A 15,298-nucleotide genomic window follows, 5' to 3' on the forward strand; every position below is an offset into this window, starting at 1 on the left:
TTATGAACAATTCACCCAGGTTTAGTTCTGGGAATGGATGCTGCCTCTGTAGTTATTCACCCATGGTTTCAAAATGAAAACCAAAACCAGACTTTTTAATGGTATGTCACTCAGTGTTGTTACCGCACAATGTAACTTGAACTCTGCTTATGTCACTGCACAGGAAACCTGGTGTGTGCAGGTTTATTAGCTAGAAAGCTAACGCTCAAACTCCAAGCAGAATGTTTCTTTTGTCTGCCTGATGGAGATGGGCCCAGCAGGCTTCCCTCTGTCAGCAATGAAACACCTATCACTACCCCATATGACCATTTTTAGTCAGAAGCCACATCAGCTCAGTTACTGTTTGCAGGGGTACAAGCTGCTGCTTTCCCACCTGATCACTCATGGCATTGCTGCTTAGGTGTTTCTTCCAAATGTAGGGAATGGCACTTGGGTACTTACTCCAGCTGCTGAAGAACAGGTTCAAAGTTCTTTATCTCTGTTGCCATTTTAGTGATTCTATGACAATACAGAAAAGTTGGTGATTATTCCAGCATCCGTAGCTGCACAGTTCAGTTGGGAATTCAGACACATGGATTCTATGTACATGTACTATATACACCTATGGAGAAACTCTATTGTGTGGGGAGACAGAATCTTTCTTCACACAATTGCTATAATTTAAGGTACATTCAGGTCCTAAACTCACTTATACCATGGTTTGAGAGGTATTGACCTCTCTTTGTGTCAGTTTCCTCACCTGTAAAATGGGGCTAACAATATCTACCTCACAGAGGTGTTGTGAGGATTAGTGAATGTTTATAAAGCGTTCTATAAGGGGGGACTATTATTATACCACGCTGTTTTGGCAGGTGCTTCCTGAAGTAGCATTTACAAATAGAAACAAAGACGTACTCCCTCAAGGCTTTAATGGGTTCCCTCAGGAAGCAATGGGCAGTGAAAAACACCCACATGACACTGGTCACCTTGTGACTGCGCAATGAATCCCTAAATCACACAACAGGCCCTGGGTGTGGGTTGGTGCTTAGCATGGATTAGTGGGAGTCATTGCTCAGTACCCATGGGCATAGGTTTGTTTCAAACACTCCACCCGTGCTAACAAAGGGCAGAACAAACCACAGGAAGAAGCTTTAGGCGCTATCATTTCCCTCTACCCTCTGTTTCATAATTCACCATTTCAAATGTAACTAAAGTGGAGCCCACTGGGGAAATCATTGACATACAATTTATCTGTATTTGCTTGAGCATTTCTTTAGCTAGGAGTTTAGAAACTACAGCTTTTTAAAGGCCAGTGCCTGAGTATCTGTTTGAAAGCTATTTTGTCCATGCCCCACCTAGGCCAAACCACCCACCTTGCCACCCCCACGCTAATTCTAACGAATGCCTGGTGCTGAAGAGGCAGCTGGGCAGCAAGCAAAGGAAGTTTAAAGAAGCATTTTGCAAACCTGTAGTGTGGCTCTCAGTGACCAGGCCTAGGAGGAGATTATGATACCCACCTCATATTCAGCAGCACCCCAACAATGCAGTCACATGTAAACAGGGGCCCGTAAGAAGTCCAGCCAGCCCTCACCAGTCATCAGAGAGATGACACTTTAACAAGTCACTGTGAGTTATTTAATTTAAGTTCATTTAAATAAATCCTCTGAAAATAATCATCTCCCCAGTAACTTGGGGCTGGTTCTTCCCCTTATGAAACAGACTTGTGGCAGTTTCACTGTTGTGATGCATCTACCATATGAATCAAAATTGTGAGCTGTATACATATAGTTGGTTTCCCAGCTGAGGTGTACAGGATTGGTGTATGTTGTACTTTAATTAGATGACCTAATAAATCTTTTCACCCCTCATTTCTATAACTCAGTGGTTCCCAAACTTGTTCCGCCGCTTGTGCAGGGAAAGCCCCTGGTGGGCCAGGCTGGTTTGTTTACCTGCCGTGTCCGCAGGTTCGGCCGATCGCGGCTCCCAGTGGCCGCGGTTCGCTGCTCCAGGCCAATGGGAGCTGCTGGAAGTAGCGCGGGCCGAGGGACGTACTGGCCGCCGCTTCCAGCAGCTCCCATTGGCCTGGAGCAGCGAACCGTGGCCACTGGGAGAAGCAATCGGCCAAACCTGTGGACTCGGCAGGTAAACAAACCGGCCCGGCGTGCCAGGGGTTTTCCCTGCCCAAGCGGCGGAACAAGTTTGGGAACCACTGCTATAGCTCTTTGAAAACTCCCTAAAAATGTATTTTAATTCAGATGAAACCTTCCTAATAGTAGTATGCCCAGAAGGTAGACTGCAATTTAGCAGAGCTAGATTCAAATCCTAGCTGTTCCACAGATCTCTTGTGTGACCTGGGGCAAGACACTTAATCTCTCTATGCTTCAATTCCTCCACTGTAAAATGTAGATAAACAAATGATGGGAGAAGATAAGTACCATTATCTTATCTATTTATATAGATTGTAAGCTATTCAGAGCAGGGACTGGTTCATTCTACATTTATGTACAGCGACTAGCACAATGGGGCTCTGTACCTGGAGACCCCAACCAAGATCAATGGTAATGCAAATAAATAAATACATAAAATAATGCCAGCAGAGACTCTGCTAATCATGTAAATAGTCAGAGCCAAGAAACAAAACTAGCCTGACCTTGCAAAATGCTGAGTACCCTCAACTCCTTCTGAAGCCAATGGGAGTTGAGAGTCCTGAATACCTCATAGGCTCAGGTATGAGATAAGAAAAACACAAACAGTAATAACCAAGGTAATGTGGGGGAGTGGACACTCAAACATGAGGGCTATAAAAGCAGCAGCACTAAGTCTTAGACTTTGGGAATTATGAAGCTACCTACCTGCCCATCCCAGCCATTTTATGTGCAAGTGTACCTTTCTTTTCACACACAGGTGGCCTGGGACCATAGCTTGTTCGTACATATTTGCATAAATCAGGGCTACTTGCTAGAAGCTCCCTCTCCCCAGCTTCCTACATTTCAGAGGGCTGCTGTTTCAAAGGGAAAGTTGGGACTGTGATATTTGAACAAAGAAAAGCAGTAAAAGTCAGAAATGTGCCTGTTATTAAATATATATAAAGGACCTACTCACCATTTACACTGATACCATAGCTTGGGGAATGAGTCCCCTTTGCTCCCACGGTCTGGAGGGAGACGTGCAAAGTTACCTCACTTCTGTTAAAAAGTCTGTTTACTTTGTGCCTGATTGTGTTCAGGTTGCTAGGTTACACTTTTGGTGACAGCAGCCAAGCCCCCCCCCCCTTCTCCCAGTGTTCAATTTCCCCTCTTCCTGCACCCCAAACGGGGCTGTCAAATAACCCCCCTTGCTCTTTACCTTACTAATCTTATTTTCAATTGCTCTCCATAGTTACATCTTGAAGCTTTCAATGTGAGAGGCAAGTAAGATCAGCTTGGGTGTGTCAAAGTGGTAGAAGCAAGTTCCAGCACTGTACATCTGAAGCTAAGTACTCATAGATCTAAACAGACAGACTCACAGCCAAACCACATATGCCTCCTGTAAGACAGATAATCTTGAGAAAGGACTAGGCTACTTGAATTCCTAATGAGATTTGTTTTTCATTCTGTTGTTAATTTTCTCTTCTGGGAGCAGTGGCGTAATCAGTACTGCAATTCTATGGGGGCAAAATGTACTTCTTGAGGCCCGGAGCTTTTCCTGCTAATTTAAAAACCCTAAGGATGCAAAGTGTAATGCATTTTCTCTGGAATTATTATTGCATCTACACATTGCATATAAATAGGAAGGCAGATATTTAAACAGATGAAGCACATTCTACCCTGGACAGCTGCCACTGTAGAGAAGCATATATTCCATTAAGAGAATGTGGCATGAGGTGTGTATTCAGTCATACTTACCTTCACCAAACAGTCCCAATATGTCCATACCTGGCTGAGAGAGAAGTTCATGGTGCCTATTGGAAAAACAGTAAGACACTGACATCTGGAAATAAAAGGCTGGTTCTGATGCCTCCAGTAGGCAGAGATTTGGAAGTGATCTAGTGGGAGGCCCTCCAGACTCTGAACAAGGTGTTTAAGAGTAAATTATCTTTACTAACTTTTTAATGATTGAGAGAAAATAGGATTCTCAAGCAGAAAATTTTCACTCAGTGAGTACTAAACATATGGCAAAAATTGTCATAGGAGGCCATCACAGCAAAGAATAGGCATGAATTTAGGATTTAGAATCTAGACTTTTACTGCAAGAATGTGGGCTGAAAGTTACATAAAATGTAGCAGGCTTGTTAGGACAAAATATTTTTTCCTGTTCCTAAAATTGTGTTATGTTCCAACGAGCTAAGTTCCTTCATGTCCTCACGCTATATCAATTGGACCAAAAATTACACAAATTATGGATACGCTCCGCTGCTTTACCTGCAGTTATACAAGCTAGGATAAGATTTACATCAGCTACCAATCTTTATGCTTCAGTGCATGAGCTGATCATCAGCTGCAATGAGGAAGAAATTTCCCCACTAACTCAGCACAAACACACCACACAGCTACACATTTGGGCATTTTCACCTTTTTCTGCAGCATTCAGTAGATGTTCCTGTCAAGGAGAGAACACAGAACTAGATGGAATGTTGATCTTTCTTGTGTTTCTGCTGCTGCATTATTAGCCCATGGCATGAATATGTATTGATATTCATCTGTTTTGCATGCTACCACTGTGTTAAAGTCTGCCAATTTGAAACATAGGCTCAGTAATGCACTGCGAAGCTGTAGAAAGCATTAGGCTTTTATTACAGACTGCTACTATTACAGACAGAAGGGAAAAGAAGCCAGCAACAGGGAAACTATGTGATCCAGTGAAGCTAGAGAGGTTGACAGTATTAACTGGGACATCACAGTAATAGCCCAACACAGGCCACACAGAAAACAAAGTGGCACCAGGCACCAAAATCAAAAGCAGAATGTCTGTAACTTGTGTCATGAGACTCCATTTCTTCTACCACACAGTGCAGCGACTGGGGCAAGCTTGGGATGAAGACATAGTCTCTTAAAAGAGTAGTATTTGTGAACTGCAGAGGTCACTACATTTCAAGCCATCCAAAATCCTCCATCTGTAACAATATTTTATACCAAAGGGGTAGCCGTGTTAGTCTGGATCTTTAAAAGCAGCAAAGTGTCCTGTGGCACCTTATAGACTAACAGACGTATAGGAGCATGAGCTTTCGTGGGTGAATACCCACTTCTTCGGATGCATGTAGTGGAAATTTCCAGGGGCAGGTATAAATATGCAGGCAAGAATCAGTGTAGAGATAACAAGGTTAGTTCAATCAGGGAGGATGAGGCCCTCTTCTAGCAGTTGAGGTGTAAACACCAAGAGAGGAGAAACTGCTTTTGTAGTTGGCTAGCCATTCACAGTCTTTGTTTAATCCTGAGCTGATGGTGTCAAATTTGCAGATGAACTGAAGCTCAGCAGTTTCTCTTTGAAGTCTGGTCCTGAAGTTTTTTGCTGTAGGATGGCTACCTTTAAATCTGCTATTGTGTGCCGGGGAGGTTGAAGTGTTCTCCTACAGGTTTTTGTATATTGCCATTCCTAATATCTGATTTGTGTCCATTTATCCTTTTACGTAGGGACTGTCCAGTTTGGCCGATGTACATAGCAGAGGGGCATTGCTGGCATATGATGGCATATATTACATTGGTGGACGTGCAGGTGAATGAACCAGTGATGGTGTGGCTGATCTGGTTAGGTCCTGTGATGGTGTCGCTGGTGTAGATATGTGGGCAGAGTTGGCATCGAGGTTTGTTGCATGGATTGGTCCCTGGACACACAATAGCAGATTTAAAGGTAGCCATCCTGCAGCAAAAAAACTTCAGGACCAGACTTCAAAGAGAAACTGCTGAGGTTCAGTTCATCTGCAAATTTGACACCATCAGCTCAGGATTAAACAAAGACTGTGAATGGCTAGCCAACTACAAAAGCAGTTTCTCCTCCCTTGGTGTTCACACCTCAACTGCTAGACGAGGGCCTCATCCTCCCTGATTGAACTAACCTCGTTATCTCTACACTGATTCTTGCCTGCATATTTATACCTGCCCCTGGAAATTTCCACTACATGCATCCGAAGAAGTGGGTATTTAGTAAGAGACTGTTTAACAAGATCTTTACAATGGATCGTTAATGCCCTTCTGCAAGGGTGAGAGACTAGCAGTTGGCTTGGGAAGGTAGGGTTGGGAGGAGGGGACAAGGAAGGGAGAAGTCTTACTATGCGATTTCCTTTAAGTGTAGAGTACTAGACTGGAGACAGTTTAAAAGCCAAGTCAGTGTAAAACTGATGGTCAATGAAGCTTAGGCTCCAAAGTACTTAGGAGAGAGGATGCAGACAGTGGATTGTCAGGGAAGTAGGGAACAACATGAAAAGCTCTGCTGAATAGATGCGCAAAACCTACTGAAGTGTTGAAGAACAGAACTTCATTGGTAGATTTTTTTTTTTTTTTTTATTTCAGCAAAAACTAAAACCTCAGCTAACACGTACAGTACTGCTACTGCACAGCACCTTTTGGGTTTTAAATAGGTAATTGCAGGAAGAGCAGAGGTGCTCACCTGCTCTCAGATATGCAGCTACTCATCCCCAGCAGATTTGCCTCTTCATATATAATTGAAGGGTCTTTCAAGTTTAACCTCCTTCTCCTGCGGAAAACAGAGAATAAAAGTGTTTTTAAATAGGACTTGAATAAGCAGGATTTAGCAGAATAGAAAGGGATGTAAGTGTAACTGACACCATAATTGATATTTCAGGATCCTAAAGAATATTTTAAAAATATAATTGGCAATCCTCCTTATCGCTGAGGTATTTTTGGATGATTGACATTTCTCTTCCCCATGAAAGACCTACATTTATTCTGCTCTCCACTTGATTTTCTTGTGGGCAATTTTTTTTCTTTTAGGTACTTATATCATTGATTATCACAATTTTTTTTTATTATGGGGGCCCAAATACAGACTATTTCAAGGGACCCACCTTTCAGAAAGCACTGAGCACCTATCATCTGAAACAAATCAGGCCTTTTATAAAGGGCAACCCATAGCATGAGTCACTTTGGAAAGTCTCTAAGTACCAGCTAAAGGAATATACTGTTTTTGGTGTAGCCCGTGGAAAAATGCTTTTTTGAATGTCAAAGTAAAGGACTTTTGTGTTTATATTTTGGTGTGCCACATTTGCTAGTGTACACTGTTCCTTTAACTCTAGAAGTCATTGGGACAGTCCATTAGTCCTGCTATTAACAACATGTTGGGGCAACTAGATGCGAAATAGGCATAATTGGAGAGCATGTAAACCATCATGTCTGTGCATGTTTTACTCTTTTTAACCCCTACTTTTCAGTTGACATGCTACCATCAGCACTGCATTTGTTTACAGCCTGTGCTCTAATCACAAAATCGATCACCCCTTTGTGCTTGATATAATGTTACTTGCTAGGGAGGACATCCTAACAATCATACAAGATGCTCTATCCACCAGTGTAATCTATACTCACTGTGTGCAGATGCACACTCCAGTAACAAACACCAAGACAGCCAGAGAAGTCAGTGCCAGAATCATTTTTCATTTGCCAGTGCTCTCTGTTATCAAAAGCAGAGCCACAGGCTGGCACTGCCTTCTCATGAACCCCACCAGACAGCTGGGGAAAGTGAAGCTCATATATGACAGGCTATATACAGGGGAGAGATCTACTTCCAGCCCTTCCACCCAAGTTTACTGCTGCTTTGGACATTTCCCTTCCCACCTCCCCGACTACCTTCTTCAAATGGAAAAACAGCCTACTTTAGCAGCTCTCAGTCCATACTCCATGGTACTGTATATACACTAAGGTAGGGTACTGTATGGCGATACAGATTTCCTCTCTAAAGTAGAACAAGGAAATGGTCATCATCTGATTCCTCATACTCCAAGCTCAATTAAATGTCCCAAGAGTAAAGTTTCAAATAATAATGGTTTAGTCAGCTGCAGGTGCATAGTGAAAGTTTGTTATTTTTATAAATCTACAAAGTTTCTTAATAGGACGGTTTAGAGATGCACAATAAGAACACTGTATGTCTTTGTTTCAGATAAATTGGTGGCATAGTGGTTAGCACAGATGGTCTTACAATAGATAAAATTTTCCACCCCGCTGAGCCTTTCTACCTTTTTAAGAGGAAGGATAGTATTATGTTTAAGGCACTGGGCTGAGTCATAGGAGATATGGGTTTAGTTTCCTGCTCTGCCATTTATTTCCTGTATGATTAAGGACAAATCACTTAATCTGTGACTCAATTCCCCATCTGTAAAGTGGGAATAACAAAGCTTCTTTTCTCCCACCTTTTATCTATTAGATGTAAGCTCTCTAAGGCTGGGACTCCCTTACTGTGTGTGCACAGCACCTACACACATCTCAGTTGGGATCTCTAGAAATTGCAACATAGTTTTGCAAGTGCCGCGTTAGCTTGGCAGATAGGCCTTCCAGATTCTTCTCTTTTCAGCTGCATAATAAAACTCTTCTCTGCTATCTGTGGTAAATATTGCCATCTTCAAGCCTCCAGGGGATCATTTTAAGCTTTGAGTTCCTTGTGTTTTACACAAAAGTTCATCAGCCTCTGACAGCTGATGTCTAGTGACTGAACTTCTCATTGGCTGAAGGGTAGCTGGGGGTAAAAAAGAATCGATTACTTTGAAGTAAGAGTTTCCACTCCAATAGCAACATACTCCAGGTGATTTCTGAGAGATGGGCAAAACTGGGGAGATTTGGATGTGGGTCACAGTTTTATCTAAACATCCAAATTCAGGAGGTAAGAGTGTTTTAGGTAGAAGTATTTATCCCTTTGTATGAAGGATAATGTGCCATGTTTCCTCTTTGAGTAAAAGAGGGAGTTCCTGCAGCTATTTTAAGGCTATGTCAAGGCTATGTCTACACTAGCACTTTTGCAACTGCAACGGTATAGCTGTGCCACTGAAAGGTCTGTTTTACAGTGAAAATTAAATTTGAAAAGCTTCAAATGCAGTTACAAAAATTCTTGCTCCCCTATATTCTGAAGAATTATGAGAGGCATGAGTCACCAGTCCAACTCCCACTGCATTTTATGTATATTTTCACAATTAAACAAGTTGAAAAGATTCACATAAAAGATAGAATTTGAAAGCATGTTAGGCAGAATCCTTTAAATACCTTTGGTAATTTAAAGAACATCAAAGCAACAGTTTACAGGCACAAGATTAAAGTAATCAACATAAACATGCTTGTTGCCATAAGTGTCTCCACTTAAAAGTAGCTTGAGCATAAACATTCATTTAATTCAGGAGCTATAGAGTTTTACAAATCCTCATCTGAACTATTGAGACTATTCCCTGTCAGATCTCTTTCCTGTAGCTACACCAGCAACAGCAATTAATCATATATTAAGAACGTGTTCTTCCCTAGTGATCACCTACAATTTAGCTGGAAATGATATCCAATTACATTAATTCTCATCTAAGAAGCATTATCGTCATCTTCTGTGCATGAGTTATATCTGCTATATTGGGAAATGGGGCCAGTATTATTTGCAGGCTATAGTCAACCAATTTTGTGGCTCAGAATTTGTGTATTTTTTGAAAAAATAACTAATATTTGGTGATAAAGCCCTCAAATATGTGAAGTGTGTATTTAATCATCACTACATGCCATTACATCTTTAAGCACTAAGACATAAGAGCTGCTAAAGTAAATGTAAGGCACAAACGATGATTATTTTTAAGTATTTATGAAATATTGTTCCAATTTCAAAATACAATAGGGACGAGCCTGTTTTTCTACTCCATTAGCATTGTGACAAGGTGTAAAGGCTCTCTGGCATGTAAGGAGTTACCAGGTTCCTGCCTATCAGATGGTTGATCTGGGCAGAGTTATAAAAGGAAAAGGGAAGGTAGGGTAGGGGAAGTTACCATAGGGCAGTGACTCTCAACCAGGGATACATATACCACTGGGGTACTCAGAGGTCTTCCAGGGGGTACTCAACTCATCTAGGTCAGTGTTTCTTAACCTGGGGGTTGCAGCCCTCAAAGGGGTCACAGGACAGGTTATGGGGAGTCACACGTGCAGGGCTGGCATTAGGAGGTGCCAAGCAGGTAAATGGCCTGGGGTTCCACACCACAGGGGGCCCCGTGAAGCTAAGTTACATGCTTTAGCCCCACTGCCTGAGGCTCAGGCTTCACACAAGGCTCACAAGTGAAAAACAGACTCAAGTATCACACTGAAATGTAAGTACAATATTGATATTCCAATTGTTTATTTTATAATTATATGGTAAAAATGAGAAAGTCAGCAATTTTTCAGTAATAGTGTGCTGTGACCCTCTTTTGTATTTTTGTCTGATTTTTGTAAGCAAGTAGTTTTTAAGTGAGGTGAAACTTGGGGGAATGCAAGACAAATCAGACTTCTGAAAGGGGTAAAGTAGTCTGGAAAGGTTGAGAAGGACTGCCATAGGGAAAGGGTGTGTTGTCTCTTTTCCCAGGTGGCAAGACCTTGGCTGGTTATTACCTAGTAATTGGAGTTGATTTATTCTGGTTTTTAGTTTGGGTTTTGGGAAATAAAGGAAACCCAGAAGAAAGTGATGTGGAGAGATTTGGAGTTGGGACTTTATTTTTCCATCCCTGGCTAGTGAGTGCACACTGCTTTATTAGCACCCAGAAGTCTCCGTTGGGATTGTGGCCTCCATACAGTTGTATAGAGAGGTGTGCTTCCTGCCCCAGAGAGCTTGCAGTCTAAGGAACTGATACTGCAGAGGGGCTCTGTGAAGATGGACCCCTGTTGGCCCCATTGGCTCCAGTGGGGCTTGTCGCCATGCAGAGTTCATTGCAGGATCAGGGCCTTAAACTAGGTGTAAAAAGTGTGGTTACTACACAAGAAGATGAGGGTAACCCTAATAGCTGGTCTATAACTACATACTTCTAAGTGTATCAGCTGATAGTTCTAAGTCTCTTAAGGTTTTTCTTAACTACAACAAAACCCAACAACTTAACAAAAAGTTCAATCTCAGCAATCCTCACTGGCCATCCACCTAGCAGCATGTAACCCTAAAAAACTGCAAAGACCACTACCTGTCAGAGTGAAAACTGCGAACATTCTCCTCACTCTTCTGCTAAGGCTGTGCTGAGCTGCAATGAAAACATATGTATTCTGCATGGAATATTCCACACACACCAGGTATGTCTAGAAAATGCTGGATTGTTTTGTCACAGTATATTTTATTATGTAATAGAATAGTGATTGCTATGCTGCCTCTTACTGTTGGTATTCTGAAATATAGCTTTCCATGTTAGCTCCAATGATGCTGTATGCTGCAAAATGCTTTCAGTGGAAATGGAGCTTTTATGGAAAAAATGAGTCTTGCACATAAAGCTGGACAAAATAGCAGGGATCTATGGTTCTTTTTCCTCTTGTCACTTTAAATATGGAACTGTCTGCTGCCAGGCCAGCTTAGCTCTGGAGAAGTAGCACTTCCATACTGAACAGTTTCCCCTTGCTTCCTGAAAATACACTATTAAAGTGTATATACTAACACCATGTGTATAATTAGCTAAGCAATGAAATAGTGGTAGTGTAGTGACTGTAAGCCAGGATACTATTTGCTATGCACAAAGTAATAGCTAAAAATATTGTTGGCTGTTAAAACCCATTTTCCCTTACTCTTGAGTAGGCCATAGGATCTTTGACTTTCACTTGCCCCACAAGTGGACCACTGGGTTTGCAGGGGGAGGGGCCAGCATAGGTCCACCTACAGCAGCCTCGCCCACCTATGGCTGATATTGGGGAAAGGTCTCTCCAGGTCCCGTGTAGGTTGCTTACAGCCCCTGAAGTAATGGCAGAATCTCATCATTTAGTGTCTTTGAGTGAAGAATGACACTTCAAACTGTGCTACCCTCTTAGTGCAATACTGCTGTGTTAGGATTTGGTACGATGCCAAATCCTGTCATGGGACTTCAGCTCTCAGATTTATTCCTAAAAGTGACTTGACGCTCTAGAAAGGCAGTTTAGAAAATCTGGCTTCCAAGGGAGGAAAAGAGTTACTCATCCCACTTGCCGCTAGTTCCTTTGAGTGACCACCCATCTTTGACAAGAATGAAGCAAAATAAAGCTACCAATTTTGCTTGAGTGTGAGGATGGAATAAGGGATGACTTAAACATGACATATTGTTTGGTCCTCATTGTTCATATTCCTTTTTAAAACACCTTATTCTAAAATTTGGTAGTACCACTAGAGTTAAGTGTCTATCAGCATTTCTGTTACAAACCTCTCTTTTGCAGGTTAACTCAATTAGAAGAGTTGGGCATGTCATGTTCCTCTGAGAGAGCTCAATAAGTTGAGTTTAGCTGTCCTTGAGTTACATCAGTGGGAGCTATAGCAGAAGTTTCATACACTTGTATAACCAGGTTTTAAAAATGAAGTTCCATAATCTGCAGTAGGAATGTGGCCTTAAAGCTAAATTAATTTGGCGTTAATATGACTAAACAATAAAATCATTACTGTCTTTAACTGATCAGAACCCTTGATTTACAAAAATTGCCTCTGACACCCACCACTATCACTCCTAGCAGAGGATGAGAAGGGAAGATGATGTGGCTGCAAAGACCCAATCCATACCTTATAGGAATGTGTACTGCCTCTGTAGTGTTCCCAGCCCATGAGTGAAGAAGAGGGCAGGTTTTTCGTTTGTCACTCATGTGACAGGGCATTGCCAAACTAGGCCAGACCTAGTGTTGTACTTTGGAATCTGACCTACTGTTGCACTGAGTGTAACATTTGAGACATTCCATCATGCTTAGACAAACAGATAGAAGCAATGATGGTTTGAGTATCTACTACTAGTGCAGGCAGGCTCATCAGAAACCACATTTTCCAGTTTAACCAAGTGTTTTGGAGAGTCAAGCAGGATCATCTGAGAATCTGTTCCCAAAAAGCCACAGATCGCTGACATCACAATATTAGAAATGTGAACACTCATGACTCTTGCCTGCAGTTGGAATGCATTTTGTACATTAGAGGTAGATTCTGTGGACAAAACTAAACAGCTAGTCGGCTACTGACATAATAGAACCAAATCACATCCAATTTCATTTGCTTTCTAAACAAGACAATGATTTTCCTGTGCTAGAGTAAAGAGATCTAAACTACCTGACCCACCACTTACTTTTGGAATAAAACTCCTAGTTGGTATTTCTGTAAAAGACAGATGGCGAGCGCCTCTAAACCAATTTTAGCCAATTATATGATCCTCTCAGCCAATCACATAATTCTTTCTAGTCAGCTGATGAAGCCTCCCTGCACCAAATACTGCCTCCAGCAGGTGAGGGCAGATTGCTGTCCTTAGGTTCTGCTGATTTGTTGACATAACTGACCTAGGCTATTGTTGCATTTACTCTTCTCAGAACATGGAAATTTGTGGAATTATGCCAAATTGCATCAGATCAGGAAGGGTATGAGAATTGGATACTCATCATAATGAAATGCCACTTATAGCTGGGGGTGTCTATACAGAATGGCCACTCAGTTAACTTGTAAGAATGAATAATAGAGGTGCAAGAGACCAACCCAAACACCTCTGACCTGACATATTTCTGCACACAGGCAATTACAGCTGTGGAAATCAGCTGTGCCATGTCAGCCACATGACCTGGAACCTGGGTAAGATGCTCTTTCACTGTAAAAATCAGCTTAACTTATTACTGCCAAAAGCTCACTTGTGGCTTCTTCTCTCTGGACAATTTATCACTATGACTGATCATGGCTGGAATTAGTCTGCAGTGCCAGGGTTAATAATTTTTCTTTTTATTGTGTGATCAGGAGAGTTTTTAGAAAAAATGTTTTGATAAGAAGTATTGAAGAAACCCTGGGGGTGGAGTGGAGATTCTGATACTGATGACTATTTTTAATAAATGGCAGTGGCAGAAGTCTCTCAATCAATATTCTATAACAATCTGAGCCCAGCTGTCAGGGCTTCATAATTAACAAGGTTCTGAGCTTTATGGTGTTAGAACAAACGACCAAGGGTCCACCCCCATCCACCTATTTAAGAACCCCTCCCTTTCCCCCCTCAGTTGATGCCTTGAATATACAAAAGGTAATACTGTATGGATAAGCTGGACATAAATGTCAAAAACTGACTAAGGGTCAGATCTTTCTTTACACCTCCCATAGATGCAAAGAACCCTGATCACAGCAGGACCAGTGTGGTTTCATTGTGGGTGAGTGCCCAGAACATGGGGGAGCAAACGCAGAGAAGCCAGAGATTTGCAGGGGATCTTTGCAACCCAATGTGTACAAGAAGTCTTTTTGGGGGGCAGTGCAGGTGGAGCCATGACAATGAAAATCCATGGGCAGTTCCACCTGTAGAACAGAGTGGCTCTGCTGTTGCTCAATGATCTATGACCTTCTCAGTTCATGGCCTGGTTACTCAGGCTGGGAGCTGAGAAGATAATTTGTCTGTGTTATTAATTATGGTAGTGCCTAGAGGACCTGGTTGGGGGATCAGGGCCCCATTGTTTTATATACTGAACACACATAATAAAGAGTTCCTGACCTGGAGAGTTTACAATCTATATATGTTTCCATTCTGTCCTGAGAGATTGTGGGAAAGCTTCTTATTGATACAAAGCTCTGAAGAAATCACTGGGAAAAGTTACAGTGCTGCATTTTAAAAGGTGAGAGTGACAAATGTGGCATCATTATAAATTCAGAACCACAATACAATTTTTGCAACAATCTAAGTGTATGTTTCTAATCACAGTGTTTGTCTCCAGAATCCTGTGCTTTCGTGTCAGTGAGGTTAATGTCTCCAATACCATCAAGAAGAGGATGTGCTTTTATCAGCAGAAAAAAGTTGAAAACGTGAAGTGAGTACTATCTAAAGGCTCGGAAATCAGAAGGTAAATACAAAATATCCCCAACTCTATTATTTGAAAAACAAAACTTCATGTTTTTTTGAGGGCCTGACTCATGAATTTTGACAGTGGTAATATTCTCATCAATTGCATAGCCATATAGTGGGAAAAGAGACAATGGCAAAGAGACGAGTAAATCTAAACCCAATTCACTTTATCCATCATCTATCTACTGCAATTTACATGGCTCATCAAGGGCTGACATGTCATTAAATGACACTTGTTGCTGAGCCCCCTGGACAGCTTAAGGTGTTGAATCCTTTTTACTTTCATCTCCACACTTAATCATTTTGCAAATGTTTACTGTGTGTGTATTTTAAAATGCGTTGTCAGTGTTTTGCTTCTGTTGTGTTTTTGCACTTGTCAGATTGTGATCTATTGGAAAC

General features: G+C 41.7%; 1 long non-coding RNA gene across 1 annotated transcript; it reads right to left on the minus strand.

The window, feature by feature from the left end:
* Positions 1-478: 478 nt before the first annotated feature.
* LOC115271197 lies at positions 479-12,650 on the minus strand. Its single transcript, XR_003899808.1, has 3 exons — positions 12,616-12,650; positions 3,864-3,919; positions 479-498 (listed from the first exon to the last, which is right to left on the minus strand). It is a non-coding gene; the product is annotated as an uncharacterized LOC115271197 (long non-coding RNA).
* Positions 12,651-15,298: the final 2,648 nt, after the last annotated feature.

This window comes from Terrapene carolina, unplaced genomic scaffold, assembly GCF_002925995.2.
Source record: "Terrapene carolina triunguis isolate 2854851 unplaced genomic scaffold, T_m_triunguis-2.0 Scaffold95, whole genome shotgun sequence".
Classification (NCBI taxonomy): domain Eukaryota; kingdom Metazoa; phylum Chordata; order Testudines; family Emydidae; genus Terrapene; species Terrapene triunguis.